This window comes from Myxocyprinus asiaticus, chromosome 20 (assembly GCF_019703515.2).
Source record: "Myxocyprinus asiaticus isolate MX2 ecotype Aquarium Trade chromosome 20, UBuf_Myxa_2, whole genome shotgun sequence".
NCBI classification, from domain to species: domain Eukaryota; kingdom Metazoa; phylum Chordata; class Actinopteri; order Cypriniformes; family Catostomidae; genus Myxocyprinus; species Myxocyprinus asiaticus.
This window is the reverse complement of record NC_059363.1, coordinates 10,141,136-10,165,484: the sequence shown is the minus strand read 5'-3', so window position 1 is coordinate 10,165,484 and position 24,349 is coordinate 10,141,136. Positions and strand designations below refer to the sequence as shown.

Sequence of the window (24,349 nt, the reverse complement as noted above, 5' to 3'; positions counted from 1 at the left end):
AAACTGGTTTAAAAAATTGTGAGGACTTGCTTTATTAGTTAAAAGGTCCATAAAAGAGCCAAATGTCTAATTTAAATCAGAAAAATGCCTAAATGTATTTTTAAGGGATAGGGTTACATTTAAAGACAACGTGAAAAGACATTTGCAACTCATTAAACTTGTGTAATGTGATATATTTCTTAGTGAAACAGAATATTAAGCAGGAAATAATGTGGTGCAGGACTTGATTTCATCCAAGCAATTAGACTGGATTGCATAAAAGTAGGCTATCATTTTATTGGATAATATTACTTTTCCCCAACCACCTGGCTCTAATGAATTTTTTTTTTTTTCATTAGAATAATGTACACTGATTAATTGTGCAGAATGAGAGTAGTAACATTTATTATACAAGTAAGCAAGGTCCATTCTGAATTCCATATTTTCTTTAAAGGGATAGTTTATTGTTCAATCCTGTCTGACTTTTTTACATCCGTGGAACACAAAAGGAGATGTCAGGCAGAATGCCTCAGTCACCAACCATTAAAACCAACTAAAGTGGATGTTGACTGAGGCTAACATTGTGCCTAACATTGCCTTTTGTGCTCCATGGATGTAAAAATAGTCATATGTGTTTTTGAACAAAATGAGTTTGACTAAACAATGACAGAATTTTCATTTTTGGGTGAACTACCCCTTAAGCAATAATAAGGGTCAGTGGGAGGTCATCACAAGCACACATTTGTCTAGGTGTTCAGTGTTCAGGCAGTGCTGCATGTGAACTGATCTTAGGAAAACGTCATTGCTCATCTGTAAAGGATATAGCCCTTGATGAGGTGAGTAAAACAGCTGCTCTCTGCACCACTAAATTTAGGCAGTCAAATCACACACGTACACATTCGCATAAACATGCACAAGCACAAATACTCGCATGCCGGCAGTGCTGGTGCAGCATAATTAAAATATTATTCATAGCATTTGATTTGCAGTTAAGGTTAAATGGTTGCAAATTATTTATTCCTCAATTAAAAAGCACATGTGCAAAGGTGAACACCATTAAACTGTAAATACTTGTGTCAACAGTTTTTTTCCCTCCGTTTTTAACAGCGTGTCATTATTACATGGAAATTGTGCCCATGGTGGAAACTAAAACTTCACCCAGGTGAAAATACAACTGAACCCAGCTATCATTTGCAAAAACACAAATTAAAGAAAACAGCTATAATATGTCAGAGACATGATGCTGATGATTCAAAGCTCAACCAAAGGCCTCTGTCCATATATTCACAGGGGCAATTAAATAAAAAGATGTTAATCTAAGCCATGTGTTAGGATATATTTGTTCAAATCATTTCATTCAGCTTTCCCTGCAAAATAAATAAATAAATAAATAAATAAAAGATCAACTTAAGAGCATCAAGTTCCATGCAGGTCCATGCTGGTTTAGCACTGGCCTATCTGGCAGACTAACATTGCCATGTTGTTCACCATAACAACTGCTGTTCAACTAAGGGATACGAGCATCCAAAACACAACATTTTAGGAATGTACCGATCCAGCTCTGATACTAATGCTTTTAAACGGATTGGGTATCTGTCTGACGACTTGATATGTCAGTCATAGTCCTTATTGTCAAGTTCCAAAAATTACGTAAAAGAACTATTAAAGCACCATTTAAGTAGTATTTATTATTTAAGCAATATCACACGAGCAAGAGTGCGATATGGACCTATATCAGCACTGCTGTAGGTAATCACAGCAGTGCTGATTTAGGACCATATAGCACAATTTCGAGTGTGATATTGCTTATATACAACAGTTCAATGAACAAGTACATTTTTAAAAATAAGGAAAAGCAGAGTACAGTCACAAAAAACGCTTTTGTGCATGGACCTACTTTATTACGCGACGGATCAGAATCCACCGTTGCTGGTTCAAACCAAATGATGCATCCATGCCTCTCAAAAACATCACTTCAGAACTACTTGTATCACAGCTTGGGCTGTTTCTAACATGTTATTGGAGAAACAAGGAAGTGTGTGTGTGTGTGTGTGTGTGTGTGTGTGTGTGTGTGAGTGTATGTGTGTGTGTGAGAGAGAGAGAGAGAGAGAGAGAGAGAGAGAGAGAGAGAGAGAGAGAGAGAGATGGAGCATGTGCGATCACCTGTTGATGATGCTGTAGTCTGTTAGTCAGCGTTCTGAAGATAATGTTATTTTGGTCAAATTCATCCTATTTTCTCAGTGGAAAAATTGCCGTCCAAGCAGGGGTATTTCTCCCTATTTCGCGGTAGCCGGTGCACAAGAGTCTTTCACCATAGAAACCGCAATATCCTCCGCCATTTTGAACAGCATTTTCTCTCCAATGTGGAAACTCTGGTAAGAGGTAAGCACCTTGAGTTTTTGTAATTAATCAGTCTGTTGTGTCTCTCAGCTGTGATGAGTCTGAATGCTGAAGTTGGTAGTTTAAAGCCGTTTAAAGCTATTTCCTAGCTTTACTAGTGTAGTAGCAATACGAGCGATCACGTAGTGTTGTTGAATGTAAACACTGAGTGACGCTGACTCACTTCACATCAACAACTGGCTCATATTACACACAAAAATGGTCTTTTGCCTCCACCTGCTGGCTAAAATATGTAATGTCACAAAATTAAATGTATAGAGACAGCTCTTAACACATCTGCCCTGCTCTTACACTTTAGTTTAAAACGGCTCGAACACAAGCGGAGTGATACACACAGTGAATCGTCCGAGTGCTGATGGTGTGAGACCATCAGTACTCATGGAATGTCTCTCGTCCATTCAGATTCGAGGACCGGAACTAACTGTTGTGTATTATTAAATATTATACAAGGATTTGAATCCAGGTGCTGATAAAAATGTGATATATGCATATATACTGTATATACTGTGTGTGTGTTTGTGTGTGTGTGTGTGTGTGTGTGTGTGTGTGTGTGTGTGTGTGTGTGTGTGTAAAGAGTACATATGCAAAATATGTGCACTGAAGATTTTAACTGGAAATACTATTAATCCTGCTGCATTATCCAGTAGACTAGTTAACAAAAATGTTTATCATGATAGGCTACACATTTTTTATGTAAAAGTTTTGTGTTTCTCTATTTTATGTGAAATAAAATCTCATGAAAATTCATACATATTTTACGAGTTGGCTATTTCGTATGATTTCGCTCATATAAATTCATACGATTTCATCATGTGCAAATGCATGGATGTCTAAAGCAGAAGTAAGCACGAGTTCTGTGCATGAGGCATTAAGGACATGCTTAATAATATTATGCCCATACCCAAACCCCTTATCTAAACCTAACCGATCAGTAGAGTGTGTAAACATGATAGGAAACTGTTTTGTGTGATAGAAGCAAGTAATTGTCGCGTATTAGATGGGAACGATGTCCAGTGATGTCACTGGCTGTAGTGAAAGTCGTACAAATTCATACGAGTGCAGTCATACGATATTATCCGAATTAGCCAAATTTAGAAAAGTCTAAATTTTCTAAATTTTCCAAGTTTCTTTACACATTTAAAAGTACCACTAATAAATTTCACACAGTGAGGTATAGATATTCTAAACTGAAAAATGTAAATAATAATAAATCAGTATGGGATCGTGAGAAGAAAAAGTGGTATCGGTGCACCCCTACAACATATGTTTTTTTTCAACAAGGAATTAACAGGTCTGTTCTTCAATAAAGACTTAAAAATTTAACAGCTAATCAGTTGGTTCACTGAGGTTTCAGATGTTCTCATAACTGCTAAAGTCTTTCATAAAACTTTAATGTTCTGGGAGAGAGGGGGGGGGGGGGGGGGGGGTTGAGAAGTAGAAAGGACATTAGGGTCTGCAGGATGTGCCCGTTCCTCCGAGTCCCCACTCTTGTGTTCTACTTCTAAAACAGTGATCAAGAACCCTTCTCGTACCTGAGCAGGAGATAGACAGGAAATCAGAATAAATACCCCATTCTTCTCACACACATCAGCGGGAGCCAGAGTTTGATCACTGGCAGAGACATACTTCCTTAAAGGCTGCCTAATCGGAGGGAGTCAGGTGTTTATACCTTCTGCCAAAGCTTTGGCAAGAAAACAGGAGCTGCGCGATCTGACAATACTAGCAACGGCAAAGCTTGGGGTCTCAAGCTGATAGTCTAGGGCTGACACTAGGCTAGGATTTATCATCACTGATGACATTTATTTGATCTAGACAGATTAACGGGCCCTGCGAGGAGCGGAAGACAAGTATGTGAATAAACCCCAGGTGTACAGCAGCCATGAATAACAGATGTAGAATATGTCATTGGAAAGAGAAGACAGGACAACTAGAGTGCGATACCTTTCTAACAGGCTAAGGGCTTGCTTGAGAACTTATGCAGTTGGCAGCTGTACTGACAAGTATGTTTGTATGACTGATTTTGGAGAGATGAGAGCTCTAGTCTTGGCTTGGTGTGATGAGCTGTTGGGAGACTAATTGCGGAGTGTAATCTGCTCTGATTAGCGCGAGAGGAGCAGGCAGGTGTGCACACGCACACATCGGCTCGGTCCGATGCAGCTGCAGCCTGACCGCGTGCCAGATAAACAAAAGGCAAGAGGCAGAGGCCATGATAACACACAATCTCTTTTTAACCACTGCTTATTAACCACCAACACACCTATCACACTTAACTGCCTGCCATATGTTAACACCCAGATGAGTTTTCATCTCAGCAACCTTCCCAGGAGCGCAATTCACATCCAATTCGAAAGCGGCAGAGACAAACCAAGTAGAAGAGTGTGCCCGATTCAGGCAGAGCATACATCTTGTTTAGATTTCTGTAGCGTTGTCCTGGGCGAAGCGAAGGCGCAGGAAAACACATGCTGTGCTTGAGTCAGCAGGACTGGGGGCTGGCGCATTAAGTTATCACGCCTCACTATCCATGCCCACAGCTGACACAGGCAATTAGAGCTGAGGTTAATATCGCGCAGAACCATGGACAAAAAAAAAAAAAAATGCATATCTCCCCATCTCATCACTCCAAATAAGGAAAATCAGGTTCTCGAATTAGTGCTGAGGCAGCACACAGAACAGGCTGAGGGCGAACATTCTGCGGTCAGTCCACCATCACGGTGACCTTGAGCTAAAACGGTTTATACACAGCTACTACTAAATCAAGAGTCTTAAATGTTCCAGGTTCAATACAAGTTAAGATCAACTGAAAGCATTCATGGCATAATGTGGATTACCTCAAATAAGAATTGTGACTAAAAAAATAAATAATATATCAATATTGTGGACATATTGGGGCACTTACAGTGGAGGTGAATAGGTGCCAGTCCATAAATGTTAAAATACACACAGTTTCAAAAGTATAGCCACAACAAGTAAACATACTGTACATGTTTACATGATTTTAGTGTCATAAACGTATAGATTTGAAACAGTGTGTATTTGAATGTTTATGGACTGGCCCCTTTCACTTCCATTGTAAGTGCCTTACTAAAACTGCAATTTTTGCTTTCTTACAAATAAATGAAGGGCAAGTCTAAATAATCTAAATAATTGTTTCAGCCTGGAAAAATATGACGAATCACCACTCGCCAGGACAATGTAGCCTGGTGGCAGTGGAAGGCCAGTTTTCTTTTGATAATTGAGTTAAAACAATATAAAGTACAAGGGAGTGCTTTTGCATAGCGCTTTGGCATGGAAAGTGTTTGCAGAGAGGGAACAAATCCACATTCCTAACAGACAATAAGCTGGTCAGAGGTCCATCTCTTCTCCCTCGCTTTACATTTTCCCTTTGGTGTGTGTTGTCGAGGCATCAGAAGACCTATGGCTCTTTCACTTATCTTCTGCAAACACTGGCAGAGGCTGACTGTCATAAGCCCAAAGTTTGTTCTTGTTGATAATGTCATGGCAACACAGGGAATAGCAAAACTGCACTCCAGCAGGGATGGTGGCAAAAATATTGTACAAACGGCACATTAAAAGCAAGAAGTTTTGTTGTTGTTACAACCAAAATAACAAAGAGCAATTTGGGAGAAAAAAAAAAAAGTGGATTTAGTCTTAAAAACGATTAATATTTAAAGGGATATTCCATCTAAAAACAGAAAATTCTGTCATCATTTACTCTAACGTTCTTCCAAACTCCTTTGCCGTTCTTTCTTCCATGGAACACAAACGGAGACATAAGGCAGAATTCTAAGCCTTAATCACCATTTACTTTCATTGCATCTTTTTTCCCTACAGTGAAATTAAATGGTTACTTAGGCTAATATTCTGCCTAACATCTCCTTTTGTGTTCGAACGAAGAAAGTCATATAGGTTTGAAACAACTTGAGGCTGAGCAAAGGAAGACAGAATTTTCCATTTTAGGTGAACTATCACTAAGTTACATCTACAAAAAATACCCCCCTAACATGTGTGATTCTGGAACTTGGGTTGTATTATTGCATTAAACTTTAGGATGATATTGAGAGAAACTAATGTGTACTGTAATATTTTGAGATTATAATATGGTTTAGCATTAATAAATGCTCCTCCAAACATTTAAGTATTATCAGAATGAAACAACTTATTCCTAATGAGAAACTGTCTGCATGCAAGATGATGCACATTTTCTTGAAGAGCTGCAGTAGAGATCTTTAGAGAAAAACTGTCTAGAGTCATAAGTAGTGGTGAACAAATCAGGAAATTTGAGGCCGATACTGATCTCCAATTTAACACTAAGATCATCTGACACTGATTTTTTTTTTTTTTTTAAGTGCCCTGTGCCACACTTTTTCCAAGTTATATGCTGCAGTTATATGTTTATGCTCCACAAAGTAAAATTATGGTAACACTTACAAAAAAAGCTCCATTTGTTAACATTATTTAACAAGAACATTTTCAAAAGGAAAATATATAACTGCACGTTCTCATACAAGTTTTTTTTTTTTTTTTACCAGCATTACAGCAACAAGCATTTGTCAAGGTAAAATTTCCTCACAATGGAGAGCAGTATAAATAGAGTCAGTCATTACACACAGGTGAAAGCAGTGACATCACAATGGGCTAACAAGCCTGTCTCAACCAATTAAGACATTTGAGATATCAGGCTGATTTGTATGTCACAAGAAACATTACTTAAGTACATTTAAAACCATGAGATACAATTAAATCCTAAAGAGTCACCACATCATATCATAAGAGAGCCCTATACACAAACCATATATATATATATATATATATATATATATATATATATATATATATATATATATATATATATAACACTATATTGCCAAAAGTATTCGCTCACCCATCCAAATAATTGAATTCAGGTGTTCCAATCACTTCCATGGCCACAGGTGTACAAAATGAAGCACCTAGGCATGCAGACTGCTTCTACAAACATTTGTGAAAGAATGGGCCGCTCTCAGGAGCTCAGTGAATTCCAGCGTGGTACTGTGATAGGATGCCACCTGTGCAACAAGTCCAGTCGTGAAATTTCCTCGCTACTAAATATTCCACAGTCAACTGTAAGTGGTATTATAACAAAGTGGAAGTGATTGGGAATGACAGCAACTCAGCCACGAAGTGGTAGGCCACGTAAAATGACAGAGCAGGGTCAGCGGATGCTGAGGCGCATTGTGCGCAGAGGTCGCCAACTTTCTGCAGAGTCAATCACTACAGACCTCCAAAGTTCATGTGGCCTTCAGATTAGCTCAAGAACAGTGCGTAGAGAGCTTCATGGAATGAGTTTCCATGGCCGAGCAGCTGCATACAAGCCATACATCACCAAGTGCAATGCAAAGCGTCGGATGCAGTGGTGTAAAGCACGCCGCCACTGGACTCTAGAGCAGTGGAGACGCGTTCTCTGGAGTGACGAATCACGCTTCTCCATCTGGCAATCTGATGGACGAGTCTGGGTTTGGCGGTTGCCAGGAGAACGGTACTTGTCTGACTGCATTGTGCCAACTGTGAAGTTTGGTGGAGGGGGGATTATGGTGTGGGGTTGTTTTTCAGGAGCTGGGCTTGGCCCCTTAGTTCCAGTGAAAGAAACTCTGAATGCTTCAGCATACCAAGAGATTCTGGACAATTCCATGCTCCCAACTTCATGGGAACAGTTTGGGGATGGCCCCTTCCTGTTCCAACATGACTGCGCACCAGTGCACAAAGCAAGGTCCATAAAGACATGGATGAGCGAGTTTGGTGTGGAAGAACTTGACTGGCCTGCACAGAGTCCTGACCTCAACCCAACAGAGCACCTTTGGGATGAATTAGAGCGAAGACTGCGAGCCAGGCCTTCTCGTCCAACATCAGTGTCTGACCTCACAAATGCGCTTCTGGAAGAATGGTCAAAAAATCCCATAAACACACTCCTAAACCTTGTAGAAAGCCTTCCCAGAAGAGTTGAAGCTGTTATAGCTGCAAAGGGTGGGCCGACGTCATATTAAACCCTATGGATTAAGAATGGTATGTCACTTAACTTCATATGCGTCTAAAGACAGATGAGCGAATACTTTTGGCAATATAGTGTATATATATATATATATATATATATATATATACACACACACACATATACACACACATACACAACCATACATTTTTTTTTAGAGAACTCCCAACCTTCAATTCAAGATGTATACAAAATAGATTTAATTTCCTCATTTATAAAAAAAAAAACTTCTCAATTCAAAATAAACATTCAAACCATGCGGCACCAAAGATTTTAATCTGTGTATCTCAATTCCTATATAACGTAATGATGCAACTGGATGATTATGTTCAATAAAATGTGCTGCTAATGGGTAATTTTATAATTTATAATTCACAATTCGTGTTTTATTATACCTTTTATCGGAATAGATTTTCCAGTGTGAGGATGTTTGAATGACGAACAATGATATGTGTAGTTATATTGGTTACATGCACCACAACGACGGTTACCTTCTGGGATATGTCAATATGCCTTCACAGGTGGAAAAGGGATCAAGTCAGACTTAACCAAGCAGTTTCTTAAATTATGCCCTCTTTTGAACACTGTAAGTGGAGGGTCCTGAAAAACACCAAGTCTCTTATCGAATTGTAAAATATGCCAATGCTGATTTATGATTTTCTTGATTTGCTCCAAAAATTTAGTATATTTCGTGGTAAACACAACCGAGAACTTTTTTTGGCATTTCTATTTTTTCTTGAATAGGTCTAAACTGGATTGTTTTTACATTTTTTGTTCTGCAGGTTGTAATTGTTTGGCATTATAGCCTCTGCAATAAAAACTTTTCTTCATACCATTCAAATTCCTATTAAGATCTTCTGGTCTACTATATATTCTTTTTATTTGACAAAATTGACTATATGGAAGACTATTCTTTAAAGGTAATGGATGGTAAGAATTAGATCTGCATGATAATGGTGAAAATGATAATTTTGCTAAAAATTTTAATCACGATTATTAATCACGATTATTCTGTTATTTGAAAACTTTTTTTTATTTATGGGCTGCACAATTTGAACAAAAATAAATAAATACTGTTGCCACTGCTTAGATCTTGATTCTAAAAGAACAAAAAAACACACAATTAAATTAAACAGTAGCTCTCATTTTAAAGAAGTTGTTACAACTGCAAACTAGTAAATGATTCCTTCTGACCAAAAATAAGGCACGTTTTGCCTATTCTTTACTGCTAATAGAAACAGTTACTCGGGTGTTTACACTTGCATCCTCTTTTAAGATCCATTCTTTAAATTATTATTATTATTTTTATTAACATTATTATTATATTTCCATACCCTACAGTAATATATAGGCTAATAGTAATATATTTCTGTAATAATTGAGCGCGCAGAATTGCTATACAGTCTCAAGCGTCTATTTTGAAGGAAGCCTAATTATTTTATCAAGCCTTTTATTTTGAATGAAGACAGTGTTGTTTCTGTGTGTTACCAGCAGAAATGACAGTGTGGCGTTTTGTGCTCCTTCCGTACATGGAGAAATGCTCTCGTCTCTTCCTCGCTCCACACAACCCGGTGCCATGGGGTTACTTTACATTTGTTACACACTTGTTATGGCCAGATATATTTGGAATTAGGCAAATGTGCAACTGAGGTAAATGCGTAGCGCTTTAAAATAACCCAACGCATGTTAGCGATGTGCACGAACCAGCACAGCTGTTCTGTATAAAACATACATTATCAAAGCACGAGATGGAATTAATTTCATGTGCATCGAGCCGTATCATTATCCTCGTGCGGCTACATACAAGACTCGTAAACATCTGCGGTGCGGTTCTGTATTTCAGCACGTGCTCGAAAGAGAAACAGTGATTGGTCAGCAGCGAACTTCTGAAGAGAGTGTGATTGGTCAGGTGAGGTGAAAACAGACTAGGAAAGAGCTTGTGATTTGGTCTATCCTCCGTAGACACAGCCTATAATAAAAATAAACAACAATTTGCAACTTTACCTGGCTGACACCTTCTGTTTGCTAGCTCACTAATAACACAGACGATTATACTTGAGAGGCAGAAATCGTGATCATGATTAAAATACGTTTAATTGTGCAGCCCTAGTAAGAATCAGCTCTCAGTAATGTATTATTGGCTGTAGCTTTCCTAAAAAGGTCTGTATGAAGCCAATTTCCTTCTTTTACAGTCCATAAAATTTGATTCTTATCAACATAAAATTCAAATATTCATTCAAATATTATTAAAGTATTGGTGGAAAGAGTCAAGTTGTTCAACTTTTTCAAAATATCCTCACACTGGAAAATGTATTCCGATAAAAGGTATAATAAGCTGCAAAACAAAAGCGTTACTTAATAATGTGTCCTTGTGGTAAATCATATGCGGGAAAAACAAGTAGGGAATTAAAAACATGAATTGCAGAACATCGTAGTACTATAAGATGTAAAAATATAAATTACCCATCAGCAGCACATTTTATAGAACATAATCATATTGAGAAGGTGTCTTTACCAAGAAGAGGTGGGGATTTGGATAAACTCTTGCTAAAAAGAGAAGCCTTTTGGATACACAGATTAAAAACTTTGGTGCCGCATGGTCTGAATGTTGATTGAGAATTGAGTTGTTTTTTTTTATAAATGTGGAAATGAAATCTATTTTGTACACATCTTGAATTGAAGGTTGGGAGTTCTGATGGTTGTGTGTGTGTGTGTGTGTGTGTGTGTGTGTGTGTGTGTGTGTGTGTGTGTGTGTGTGTGTGTGTGTGTGTGTGTGAACATGTCAAGAGTACATGTCTGCAAATTCTAGGCAAAGGGTGACTACTTTGAAGATGCTAAAATATAACACAGTTTTGATTTATTTTGGATTTTGTTTAGTCACAACATAATTCCCATAGTTTCATTTGTTATTCTATAGTTTTGATGACTTTATTATTATTATAAAATGTGAAAAAAAGAAAGAAAAAAATAATAATATATATATATATAATAAAGAATGAGGCGTTTCAAAACTTTTGACCAGTAGTGTATATATGTACCTCTGAGTGTACATATATGTATGTATGTATGTATGTATGTATATGGTTTGTGTATAGGGCTCTCTTATGATATGATGTGGTGGCTCTTTAGGATTTAATTGTATCTCATGGTTTTAAATAGGGGTGCAACAATCGATCAGCCACCGGTCGAAATCGGCTGATATTCGCCTTAAATCCGTGATCGGCGATCGGCCGATCGTGCCTAGATTTAGGGCCGATCTTTTTTGCAGCATGCAGGGAATCACACATACACCGTTACTCTAATAAATGAGCACTTGCTCACACCTTGATGCATGACAGAGTGGCCTCTGGAGGGCGAGTTGTTGGCAATTCTAAGCATTCACGAATTTAAACTTTCACACATGATGTAATTCACATGAATATGGCATTTTGTTTTTAAAAATGTGTAAGAATTACACGTGTATGAATATTAAGTTGCGTTATTAAGAGTCATTATGGTAGTTTTTCTGCCTCGCTGCACAGTGAGCAGGAAGAGGATAAAGAGGATGTTAACGGGTATAAAAACGAATTAAACAACAAAGAAACATGCAAATACAATTATGAGTACACGTGATGTAACGTGAGTAACACAATCAGACGTTGTGTTGCGCTATAGAGATTGTTTGAGCGATCAAGAGCGCTTTTAGCTTTACTCTCTTCAACATGAGCGCTCTCTGTGTCATTCAAACATGTGGCTCTCCAGGTGCTCTCAATATATCATCATCAGTCACTCATCTCAGCGCTATTCTGTGAGGATCCCAATTTAAATCAGATTAATGTTGGTCACAATACCACTAATAACATATCTAACTATTTAACCTTCAATAACGGCATTGCGTTTTCACGCATTTGCTTAATAATTAGTGATTTGTGTTACAACAAGACACCCAAGACAGTAAACAAATCATAGATATTAATGATTTCTCACTGGAGCAGTTTTAGAGCTTGTAATGGATATATTTGTCTTATTTTTGAAAGTATCTCTGCTGTGTGTGATGCTCTCATGGTTTTTACTTGTTGCCAGTATGTCACAATGACCTTTTGATATTGACAACAGAACTATTCATAACTGTTTTCAATACAAACAAATATTAGCAATTCACAATTAATGTAATTTTAATGTAATTTTGGTAACACTTAATAAAAAGGTTTAATTTCTTTAACATTAATGCATTATGTAACATGAACAAACAATGAACAATATATTTTTACAGCATTTATTAATAATAATGTTAGTTAATAAAAATACGATTGTTCATTGTAGTTTTTCAAAGTCACTCTGCCCTCTGACGGAGATCATTTGACAGGTGCTGCCGAGGCAAAGCTTGCCGCAGGAGAAATTATACCATTATTATATTGTACACCTTAGGGAAGGTGTTGATGCAAAGAAATTCAAAAAGAGGAGGATGAGGAGGAAAAGATGAAAAAGGAAAACAAACTACTAGGCAATGTTTTTTTCCCTCACGTCACACTGTCCCTCCTCTGGTGTGGTCTGTTATGTTACCCCTCACCGGAGATGTGTCCGTGCAAAGTGTCAGTCGCCAAACCCTGTCCTCGAGCCAACTGTCAGATTCCTCGCTGACCTGACAGGTTGTGTTACTACCACATAATTTATTTATTTTTTTTATCTGATGTTTGTGAAAATAAACTGCTTGTGTGGAATCCACCAAACTGATAATCACACTTGTTACGCTGAAGACAGAAGAGGACTGGCCTATCGGAGCGGGAACGACTCCCAGAACTCTCAAGTTGTCTCCCAATCAAGACACGATACTCTTCTGGATTTTCATTAAATTGAAACAAGCGTTACAATGTGTTGGCTGTAATTCAAGGGGTTAGGCTCATCAGTGCTGGCCCCTTCTCGGCGTCATTAATAAGGCCTCAGGGTAGGGTCAGGGCTTCCACGAGTCACTAACACTCCTACAACCCCTCTTCATTTGATGAGCTCATTCATAAAAGCTTAGGAGCTGGGACACTGCTTTTGAATTGGTCACCCCTTTCCAGGCTAAATTAACAATTATTGAGTGAAAACATGTCAAGTGGACTAGGGGCACTCAGCTAAGTAAAGATAAAGAGAAAAGTGTTATTGTGGAGAAGAGCAGCGAGCATAAGCGTAAAAGCAGAGGTAGACAGGCTGTTGCTCGGTGTCTATGGGAAGTGGTGGTGGCAGTGAACTAAGTGATTTGCACATTAGGAGAAAATGCAGCACAGCTTTGAGGGAGCCACCAGCAAGAATTTTCACTTTCTAAATAAATAAAGAAGGCTGACAAAACCCCTCAATATTTGACGTGATAAAACACAACTATTCAAGCTTTTTTTTTGGCGTAGTAAATCGATGCCGAGTCAGTGCCTAGATGTCAACAATGTTCCCAATTTGTTTTGACACTGAGAGGTGTCAGTCATTAACTGAAGACGCATTCTGCCTTGGGCTTGTGATTGGGCACAGGATGTGCTTGTTTGTGTGTTTACATGGCAAATAGAAAAAATGATACAAGCCAGAATTTGAAGCGAAAGATGCCACCCCGCTGTATGAGAGCCCCGTAAAATACAGTTGTTGATATGCTCGACAGCAGGGCTCTCCCTGACAGAACAAAAATGAAAGCAATATCAATGAAATATGACACTGATGATAGGCTGGGAGAGATGGAAATGACTTGATTCTCTAGAGTTTTCCGAATGAGATCCGGCCTGCGAGGGTGTGTTCAAGCTGAACTCAGAGATGGTTTGCACTTGTCAGGTTTCTTAAACAATTAGGGCATCAGTTGTACTAATTCTCTGAAATGAGCAGAAAACTTAGCAGGTCTGTATGGAGCCCATCACAGCGGTCCAGTACTGTTAAAAAAGTGCCTCTAAAAGCTAAAATCTGATCCTAAAACCACTTCTTGCTCTATAAAAATGCATTGACATGCACAACAATAAGCTGATAATCATCAAAAACTAGCTTATTAAAAAAACTCCTAAAGTAAGAAACCCGTGTTTACATAACATTTGAAATCATCTGAATATTCTCTGCTTTTCACATCAAAACATAAACAGGCATATGCACACGTAAACAGGCACAGCGCACATTGATAAGCTGGTAAGAATGTCAGTAAAGGTGTTTGAATGCAGTGTGAAATCGGGTTAATGGGCAAAAGCTGAACGATTCCTGCGTTTATGCTACTTGCAGTGTTGTTTTAAAATTTGCTTGTTAAGGAACAAACAAGAAAAACGGCATGTCCAAACCACACCCACAATTAGTTTTAACCAAATTATCAATGCTCTTCGGCTAGCTCAGAGTTCTCCTAGGTCAAGAATTTCAGGAATGTGAGGGCCTGGGTATCTCAGCAAGTAAAGATGCTGACTACCACACCTGCAAGTTCGAATCCAGGGTGTGCTGAGTGACTCCATTCAGGCTTCCTAAGCAACCAATTGGCCCGGTTGCTGGGGTGGGTAGACTCACGTTGGGTTAACCTCCTTGTGGTCACTATAATGTGGTTCTCGCTCTCGGTGGGGCATGTGGTGAGTTGTGCATGGATGCCGCAGAGAATATCGTGAAGCCTCCACACGCGCTAGGTCTCCGCAACAAGCCACGTGATAAGATGCGCGGATTGACTGTCTCAGACGCGGAGGAAACTGAGATTCGTCCTCCACCACCCGGATTGAGTCACTACGCCACCACGAGGACCTAGAGCGCATTGGGAATTGGGCATGCCAAACTGGGGATAAAAAGGGAGAAAATCCACAAAAAAAAAGAATTTCAGGAATGTGTGCAATTCTGAGAAATAGAACCAAACAAACACCTTAGCAGGACAAAAACGTGGGTGCATTTCACTACTAAACTAAAAGAAGCATGTTCATCCAGTAAATTTAAATTAGCATTAAAGCTTTGGATAAACGCCTCTGCCAAATGGGTGAATGTAAATGAGCTAAATTACACATATTTCTCTGAAAGCTCCCTCCTACATGACCTGGTGTAACTGCATCACATGTTATGTGAGTTTATATGTCTGTCCCTGTGTCCTTACACATTTGTCCCTCAGTGTAAGCAGGAACAGACCGTGTCCACTGGCTGTGCAGCCTGAGTTCTAAATGCCCTTGATGCCTGCAGAATAGAGGACAATAGGATCAGTCTGAACAATGCAAGCCCTCTTAACAACACTGATCAACTAGCACCAAGACCTGTCTTCACTATCACTACACTACACACAAAGCCACCAGTGCCTCAACATAGAGACAAAACCTTTATATCTCCTCATATGAAACTAGCGAACTTGCTGCCAATCAAACATCATTAATCTAATCTCTTACAAAGTAATAGTACACCTCTCCACAATAAGGGTGCAATCTGAGGTCAATGAGGATTTGATTAGCATCTGTTATCGGTGTCTACCAAAATTTTCAATCTGCATCAGTCTACTTAAAACACAAAGTTTCAAATGGATTTGGATATATGATTAAGCCACATTATTTGTATTATTGAGTATATTGGGTCCTGATCCTCTTTTCTTCCTACCTGTCTTCAGTCGTGCCTGTTTCATGGGCCATTCTGACCCAGGTATGAACTTAACGGCGGTTTTACATGGGACGCGGTGGGTGGCAGTTTTTGCTTGCGATCTTGCGGCTTCTTGTTTGTACAGGCGTTTTCCATTCACATGAGAAGCGGTGCAAAACGCACCAGTAGAAGTGCAATAATGCTCTCTACTGCTTCAGTTTAGTTACTGCATCTATAATGCGATTACTGTAAATATTGTAGTAGTTTTCATGTGATTGATTGCACTTAAATAAAATGCCACTTATTTTTTTCATAAAATGTTTTATAACTATAAATATTGTAATAAGCTATTTTTTATAGTAATGTAAAATTAGAATATCAAGGCTAAACAATGTAATTGTAAATCAATTACATTCTCCACATTTGATGAGTTCCACATTTTTTTTTTAATGACTAAAGAAACAGACTGCATGTTACTTCATATTTTTATTGGCAAATTGGTATAGTATAAATAACATCACATCAATAATTAAAATGGGAGGGCTACAAATTAATATTAAAATCCACAAAATACTCTGCCAATAACCCATCTGGGCAATTGTATTTTCTGTTTATCTAAAGTTGATGTTTCAGAGACCTGTTACAGAAGAGAAAATTAAAGTATACAGTCCATGACCCTTTTGTATACATGACCTATTGCATCGTCTATTTTCCAAACATAAGCTAAATGCTTCCGTAGTCTATTTTCACCTGGTACACTGACTCCTCCACTCACAGCTTTCCGTGAGGCTGTTTTCCTATTTATGTCTCTATAAACGCTCAAAGAAACATTCAGAAACAGCGAGTATATTCATGTAAAGGAGTGGTGGTGGTGTAGTGGACTAAAGCACTGAACTGATAAGCATAAGGTTGTTGGTTCAATCCCCACAGCCACCACCATTGTGTCCTTGAGCAAGGCACTTAACTCCAGGTTGCTCTAGGGGGATTGTCCCTGTAATCAGGGCACTGTAAATCGCTTTGGATAAAAGTGTCTGCCAAATGCATAAATGTAATGTAAATGTTTTTGACTACATAAAATCTAAATGCCATTTGATTGGTTGTGAATAAATTCAGTTCTGATTGGTCAATGACAAACGGCAGCCACGGAGAGATAAAATATTTTTTTATCTTGCGCGGTGTGCGCAGCAAGCAGTCGTGCACAACAAAGCAGCGGGTTTCTCGGGAATGAGCTTGGAAAGTGGCGCCGTTCAACTACCACCTCGGTTTTGCCGCCTCTCTCACATTGAAAATGATAGGGAAAGTGCGGTGACCGCGTCCCATGTAAAACTGCCCTAAGTGTCACTGAAACCCTAGAGTCTGTTATTATTTGACTGACAGCAGTGCACTGAGGCTATAATTCCAGTGCATTCGAGACCCAGATGAGCACTCATGCTGGATCTGAGTGGCCGGTCATTTTGGCATTGGCAATACTCCTCATTTTTCTCTGCTGGATGCTCAAGTGTTTACATCAAATTTATAGTTATTTCTTCCCTCTTGTGCTACTATTGAGCCTGAAATACAAGGAGCAAGAGCAAAAGAGGGCACACAATTGTCAGACTGAAGGGAGTGATAGAAAAACGTAAGTCTATAGCTGGATTTTCATCAAAATGCTTCGCATTTTTAATACGCATTTCTGAAAATTCAACGAAACAAAATGCAAAACATTGCGCATTTCCATGAACTGTAAATGCATATTATCTTGAGGGAGCCCACCTTTTTGTCATGGAGCAGCTGAATGACCTCTTTGCTTCAGGGAGAGTTGTATTTGCTGTAATGAAGCAATTGTACAATATGATATTAAATGCTGCCAGGAGACATCGCAGAATAAGTGCAATAGCTCACATAATGAGGGCTAAAATGGCTATTCCCATTCGCCGACAGCCTTCATATATAGTACCTGGAAGCGCCCGCACTCTAAACAGTTCTGGTGTATTGTGAGGATCCACTTTAACGATGATCTGTGGGTGAAGCACTTTTGATTAACTGTGTGCCATGGTCGGGACTTTCGTTGAGCCAGTCACGTCAAGCTATACCATCTGATGAGCGCATTGTCATAGCGCTTTACAAATGGTCATGACACGTCATCATCGTTTATGCATTTTAACTAATGCGAAACTAGAAAATCCACCTCCTCCAAGCACATTAAATTTTATGTGAATTTTTGAGAGTTTATTCGCATATCAAGCGTTTCCATTCAGGATTTCTTATAGTTGGATGGAAACGCAGCTTATTTGGCCCCATTTATACTTGCCATTAAAATGCGACCTGTATCAGGATGTTGTCCACATTTGTATTGAAAAGACAAGTGTAAACACGTCTGTAATCTGAACATGTTCTGATCTGCTTGTCCTGATCCCGAGTAGTCGGCGACGTATTGTGATCGGATATAAGTATAATCTAAACGAAATCTAGCCATTATATCAGCATTCACAGGTCAACGTGTTATTTTCAAGTAGAACATGTGACATTCAAGGTCTTCAAATTCAGAGTAAACACACTTATCCCATAAAAATGCAGCAGGTATCAGCGAAGACAGAGCTGTAAAACTATAGCTCTCGTTTTTATCTTAACCACTGATAAATGTTTACTGTCAAACACCCATACACAGACGAAATAATGACATTAATTAAATTAGTTAGTTCTTATTAGTTCTTGGCTTGTGTAAGCATTAACAGTGTGCATCAAATATTGAAGATATCACAGCATGTGGGTTATATTAGAAGTTTAGAACCAGTAGCATTTTCTTACAAGTTGGAATGATCCAACCGACCAATTAAATTTATCTTCATACTTCTCATAATACTTCGTAAAATATTATCCTACAATTCTATATACCTTTAAATGATTTTTGCAGTCACGCTGTTTCGAATTTCTTTTATTTAGATTTTTATCTCCTTGGTACCAGAGAAACGTGCATTGCTTTGTTTACGTGTTTCCAGTCAGCATGGTGGCATCATCTCATGACGTAATCAAATACTACTGTGCGAGGAAAAGAGTTCCGACCAGTTGTCTGGACACAGAAGCTACTTGATGTGGACAAATGTAAACACGCTGTGTTCTGATTAGGTTCTGATCAGATCTGCTTGATTGGATCATGGTGATTGCATGCTAATGTGAATTGAAAACAGGACCTTTGATTCAAGTGGATAAAGTTAATTTAAATGAAACAAGAGGTATGGTATTCGCAACTTGTCTATGCAGCTCTTCCTCCTTCAGTCAGAGCTCGGCAACCCACCACAAAGCCGTAAATGTGCTTCACAGAGGTACAGCCAAGTCTATCATTCATTAGGCTGCCACAATCATCACATGCATTCCAGACACTTAATCACTAGGATAGAGATCAAATAAAAAAGCTTGAAGGTCACCAGGGGATGAGAGCAATAGAGGAAATAGCATGGAGGGCTGAAGATGTATGTCCTCATTTTGATTGAGGACGTGATGCCTTCAGTCACACGTGACAGAACACCCGATGAAGAGATGCATTTTGACTGGAGACCTTTATCACAGACTCGCATAGTTTGCCATATAACACATCACAAGGGAACGGCCCTGGAGAATTCAGCTGTATCGCAACTGAACATTTAATAGGAATAACTGAATTGACCCATTTCTTTATTCACTTTACGCTCATGAAGTAGAGCATTGAGTGAAACTGCGAATCCTAGCCATCTTGCATATTTCCCCTTATTTCCCATCAGGTGTTTTTTTGCCTGTCTACTCCTGTGATGTTTTGACATATTTCTCTGCCTTGCCGAGCGCTTGCCTTTGATTTGCTGTGCTGTTTAATGTTCATAAGGGGCGGTGCAAACTCGGTCCGCTGACAAGCCATGGGCTGTTGTTTCAAGATCTCACACAGACAAAAAAGATGAGACGCGCTACTGAGAAGCCCCACACTCCAATGCCTCAAAATAAAAAGTGCCTTGACCTCCTCAGCAGCCAACTTCACCTCTCAACTGTGACGGACAGACAGCGACCCATTCTCGTCCCGTGGCCCCATGTGCTTAAATAATACTGGCTCTCTGCACGCCCTTGGGTCACACTGGGAAACTTCTGATGCTTAATCACTCGAAATGCAAATGTGCCAAATGAGAGATGAGGGTTTAAAGGGGTACTGGAAGTTTTGAAGGAGGACTCACTGTGCTGGGACTATAAAAGGACACGCTTAAACCCTCCTTTGAGAGCAGCTCAGACCGCACTGACAACCATATCAGAAATATAAGTCACTTTTTGGCCAGGAATTTATATGGCATTTAAATATGAATGAATTCAAAAGGGGTGTCTGTTGTATGGCAGGGCATACAGTTTCGCTCAAGGATATTATATCTTTCAAGAGGCAAGATTTTGGCTTTGTTCATACGCCGTGATGACAACAGCAGTACGCACTAACTGAGGAGAAATTGTCAAGGCAACGTATCGAATTTCATAAAGTTCAGAGCAAAGCGATTTCCATTCCCTCCCCAAACCTCCTGCCGAAGATGAAACAAGCGATCCACGACACATACTCTAACTTTAAAGAAAACAAGTGGCTGACACATTTCCTGCCAACAGGCCCTTTCTACAGATAACACAACACTCCCGTCAACAGGAAGCCCTTTCACCACCGGCTCTGCCTCCCTTTGGCACGTCGCAGAAACAGCTTAAACTGGTAAGCTGGTCTTAACTGGTCTCCGAGTGTGGTCAAGCTGGTCAATTGACTGGTTTTAGAGAGGGTTTAGGCACCATGCTTGCAAACCAGCTAAACCAGCAGAGCACCAGCTTAGACCAGGATTAGTTCACCCATAAATGAAAACTAAGTCATCATTTGCTCACTCTTATTTCACTTCAAACCTGTATGACTTTATTTTGTGGAGGACAAGAGGAGAAATTTTGAAGAATGTTGAAGCTGCTCTTTTTAAAATAGAATAAAAGTGAATAGCCTCTGAGGCTGTCAGTCACTAATATTTAGCCTAAAATCTCCTTTTGTGTTTCACAGAAGAAAAGTAAGTCATATGAGTTTGGAACAACATGAGGGTGAGTAAATGATGACTGAATTTTTACTTTTGGGTGAACCATCCCTTTAAAAGGCATGTTCACGAAAAAATTATTTCAACTCATCTCTAGATTATAAAAAAGAAGAAGCAAAAATTACATCTATTGTAAGCAATTACTATCAAAGTGAATGGGGCCAATCCATAAATGTTCAAATACACACTATTTCAAAAGTATTGCCACAAGACGTAAACAATAAATATGTAAACATGATTTTAGTGTGATAAATTCAGGGATTTACCAGAAATTCGTTATAATGACAAAGTTGTAACATTGGATATAACTTTAAGCAGATAAGGTTAGTAAGCAATTTAATCCCACTAAAATCATGTTAACACGTATAAAGTATACTTTTTATACAGTGTGTATTTTAATATTTATGGACTGGCCCCCATTCACATCCCTTGTGAGTGCCTCACTATAATCCAGATTTTAGCTTTTGTTTTTTTTTTTGTTTTTTTTGTTTTTTTTTATAATAAAACTATTTTGTGTGGTAATTAATATTATCCCACAAATGCTGTCGTTTGAGCTCAACTTGAATTGAACCCAGAACATTCCTTTTAAGAACAGCAAACCATCTTAGGCTGGTTTAAGATGTTTTTTTGAGCAGGGAACAGAGTTAATCGGAAATGACAAGAAAGAGAACCAAACTCTTGGTCTGCCTTATGAGTCAGAGATACTGAGTCAAAGACCTTCAAATGCTCTTGGTCTGAGAGGCAGCTTTTTAATAGCCTCCACAATAGTCCTGAAATCAATTAACGTGCAGCCGGTGGTATCAGCATTACACACACAGCCTGCCATTACATCAGATAGCAGAAATAGCTCCTGCCAGCATGGACGCAGCTTTGGCCAGACGAATGGACAATGTTATGCATCATCCAAGCACGGCAAGGGGGGCACATGCACACAAAAGCACACACACACATGCCCTCTAGGCACGGGTCAATGGTACGCTCACTTGTGAATAGACTCAGGAAGTTTATACGAGCATGAGCACTATTTCAGAATTGCATTGACGTGCAATGGAAAGTTTGTAAAAAGCAAAACTCACGTTAAGTTAAGAACGCATTTGAAGAGCAGTGAGTGAGAAGAAAACCTGAGGCAACCTTCATAAGGCAGGGGCTGTACTGTTTGAGCAGCTGCTAATAGGAGAACTGGCAGAAGAGAGAGAGAGAGGGAGGGAGAGAAAGAGAGCAGACGCTTTCTGCAGGCTGCTGTGATGACATGCAGCCTTTTTTATTTTTTTTAGTATGGGGGCTTATCTTTGTCTCTATGGTAACTGTGTCTCTGGGTGGTTATGAGAAACCCTGAACTTCCTGTGCATCTGCAGGATCAGCCAATCGTGTGCCATGTTTTCATAGGCGGTGATCGCTTGTACTATAGGCAGCGAAGAGCGATCACATGAGAGGGACATGGAAACAGAGGGTCAGGGGAAAACTTGTGGTAGAGGGGGGAGAGAAATGCAAACTTGCAACATGGCACGACACTCCAATTCACATAAAACAACAAAAAGAAAAAAGTCTTAAATCCTACCAAATGAAGCGTTAATTTTTCCAGCAGCCCACCAGTCTTTTTTTCCCCAAAGGGGACACTGCCATGAAGGTTTTTTTTTTTTTTTTTTTGTACAAAAATGGAAACTCTTCTGGAAAGCACAAGCTCAGCATGTCAGATTCCAAGAAGAAACTTGCTATAGCACAGTGGTAAAGAGATTCGCAGACAAACAACTGCTAAAAGCTCCAAGCTCAGCAAAACACCTGAGTTACAAGAGTCCAGTTTTAATGACATTAAATCCTCAGACTGTGCCATGTGCCGACACATTCATGCACTTCGGTTCAAAGGACAACTTACTGCTCATGAATTCAAATGAGCAGAGAGAATGCAGATTAACAGTTGCAATGCAAGAAGCCAACTGGATAGAAAACAGAGCACGCATTTAGGGCAGGACTCACTTTCAGCTGTTGTGTCTAAGCGTGCATAGAAAAGTGTTGCAACTAAGCACTATCAGATTACAATGAGAAAGTTTGACATTCCCAGCTCAGAGAGCAAGCACGGGGGGAAAAAAACTACAACTAGACACGAACCAACAGAAGAAGCCTCCAAAAAGAATTTGACAATTTGCTTTTATCTTAGTGTTTTTATGCGCGCGCACATCTAAGCACTCTGCTGCATTGTTTCCCAGTAGTCTCCCTGTCTCCTTGGCTTACGCGGTTGAGATCGTTTGAAGCGATGTGGCTCACTTCTCTCGTTGGTTCTCTCGTACACTCTCCCACTGTTGCCTTGTTTTCCACCCAGAGAGCACATTCAAACTCTGTGGCTTCTTTATTTAACACTGCATTTGTTTACAAGTCTCGGAGCAAAGTTCCTCTCACAGAACTGCGGGTGCTGAACTTGAGAACATCAAATAAAAACAATAACGACCAGAACAGAGGGCCCTACCCCCTAAGGGTGAGATGTAACTTCCTCTGCACTAAGAAAAACATCAACTGCTCTAAAAGGAGAAAGGGTTAGCGAGAGAAAGGGAAGGTAAACAGAAACATCCCAGAGGCACACTCAGCAAGTAGTCCTTCACACGTAAGGATGGTCTAGACCTTTTTCTAGTATTGATTACAACAGCAGTGGCTCTCATTCCTCAGTGACAAGAGCGTGCCCTCTTTCCTGTCTGTGCTGTCACAATATGTCATCTGGTGTAAGTAGCACATGTCCCACACATAACTAGACTCACCAGCCTGGAGCTCCCTAGAAGCATCTATTCCCCCGGAATGCTCTTGCACGCCGGCTGACTTCTGACAAAAAAGAAAGCCCCCCATTGATTACAGCAAGAATTAATGATCACACACAAACCTTTTAATCCAGATCGTCTCCCAATTGGCTGCCTCCGCATGAGCTCCAGATTTTTTAAATCCGACTGGTTAATCCCAACATTTCTCTCTGATTCAGTGTTTCAGAAGTGACCACATTGGGCTCTAACATTCACTTTGATTTTTCTCTCCCTCTCTCTCTCTCTCTCTTTGCACTCTGTTCTGAGACTGCTCACTGAGCTCTGGAACTAAGAGAGCCTGATGAAGAGGGAAGTGCCTTACTGGGTCCTAGTGTATCCTGTGTTAACTGAAAGAATGTCATTGTTCCGTGTGTAACCCTGGGGTACACTCTACAGATGGCTGATAATAACTCCTGCACTGTGTCAGATTGAGTGTAGTGTTGGGTTGTTCCACAATTGTAGATGAACGTTGATGGAGGACTGTTGTTTTATATCCATTTCATGGACAAAATGCAAGCAATAACTTAGGAATTGCTCTAAAAATAATAACTGACAAGTCACAAATTATATGGGGTAGCATTTGTTTACTTGCAATGCCTGTAAAATGC

The 24,349-nt window shown here is 39.4% G+C and overlaps 1 protein-coding gene across 3 annotated transcripts in view; it reads right to left on the bottom strand.

The window, feature by feature from the left end:
- The window catches only part of LOC127411487 (forkhead box protein N3-like), a 152,347-nt gene extending 128,350 nt beyond the window's left edge, over positions 1 to 23,997 (bottom strand). Inside the window, exon 1 of one of the 3 annotated variants that reach the window (XM_051647102.1) lies at positions 23,825 to 23,997. The gene's annotated coding sequence lies outside the window, so the exon portion shown is untranslated. Of the gene's footprint in view, positions 1 to 2,142; positions 2,924 to 22,034; positions 22,129 to 23,824 lie in introns of those variants that run through there. The other 2 variants (XM_051647103.1, XM_051647104.1) reach the window with 2 other exon arrangements.
- Positions 23,998 to 24,349: the final 352 nt, after the last annotated feature.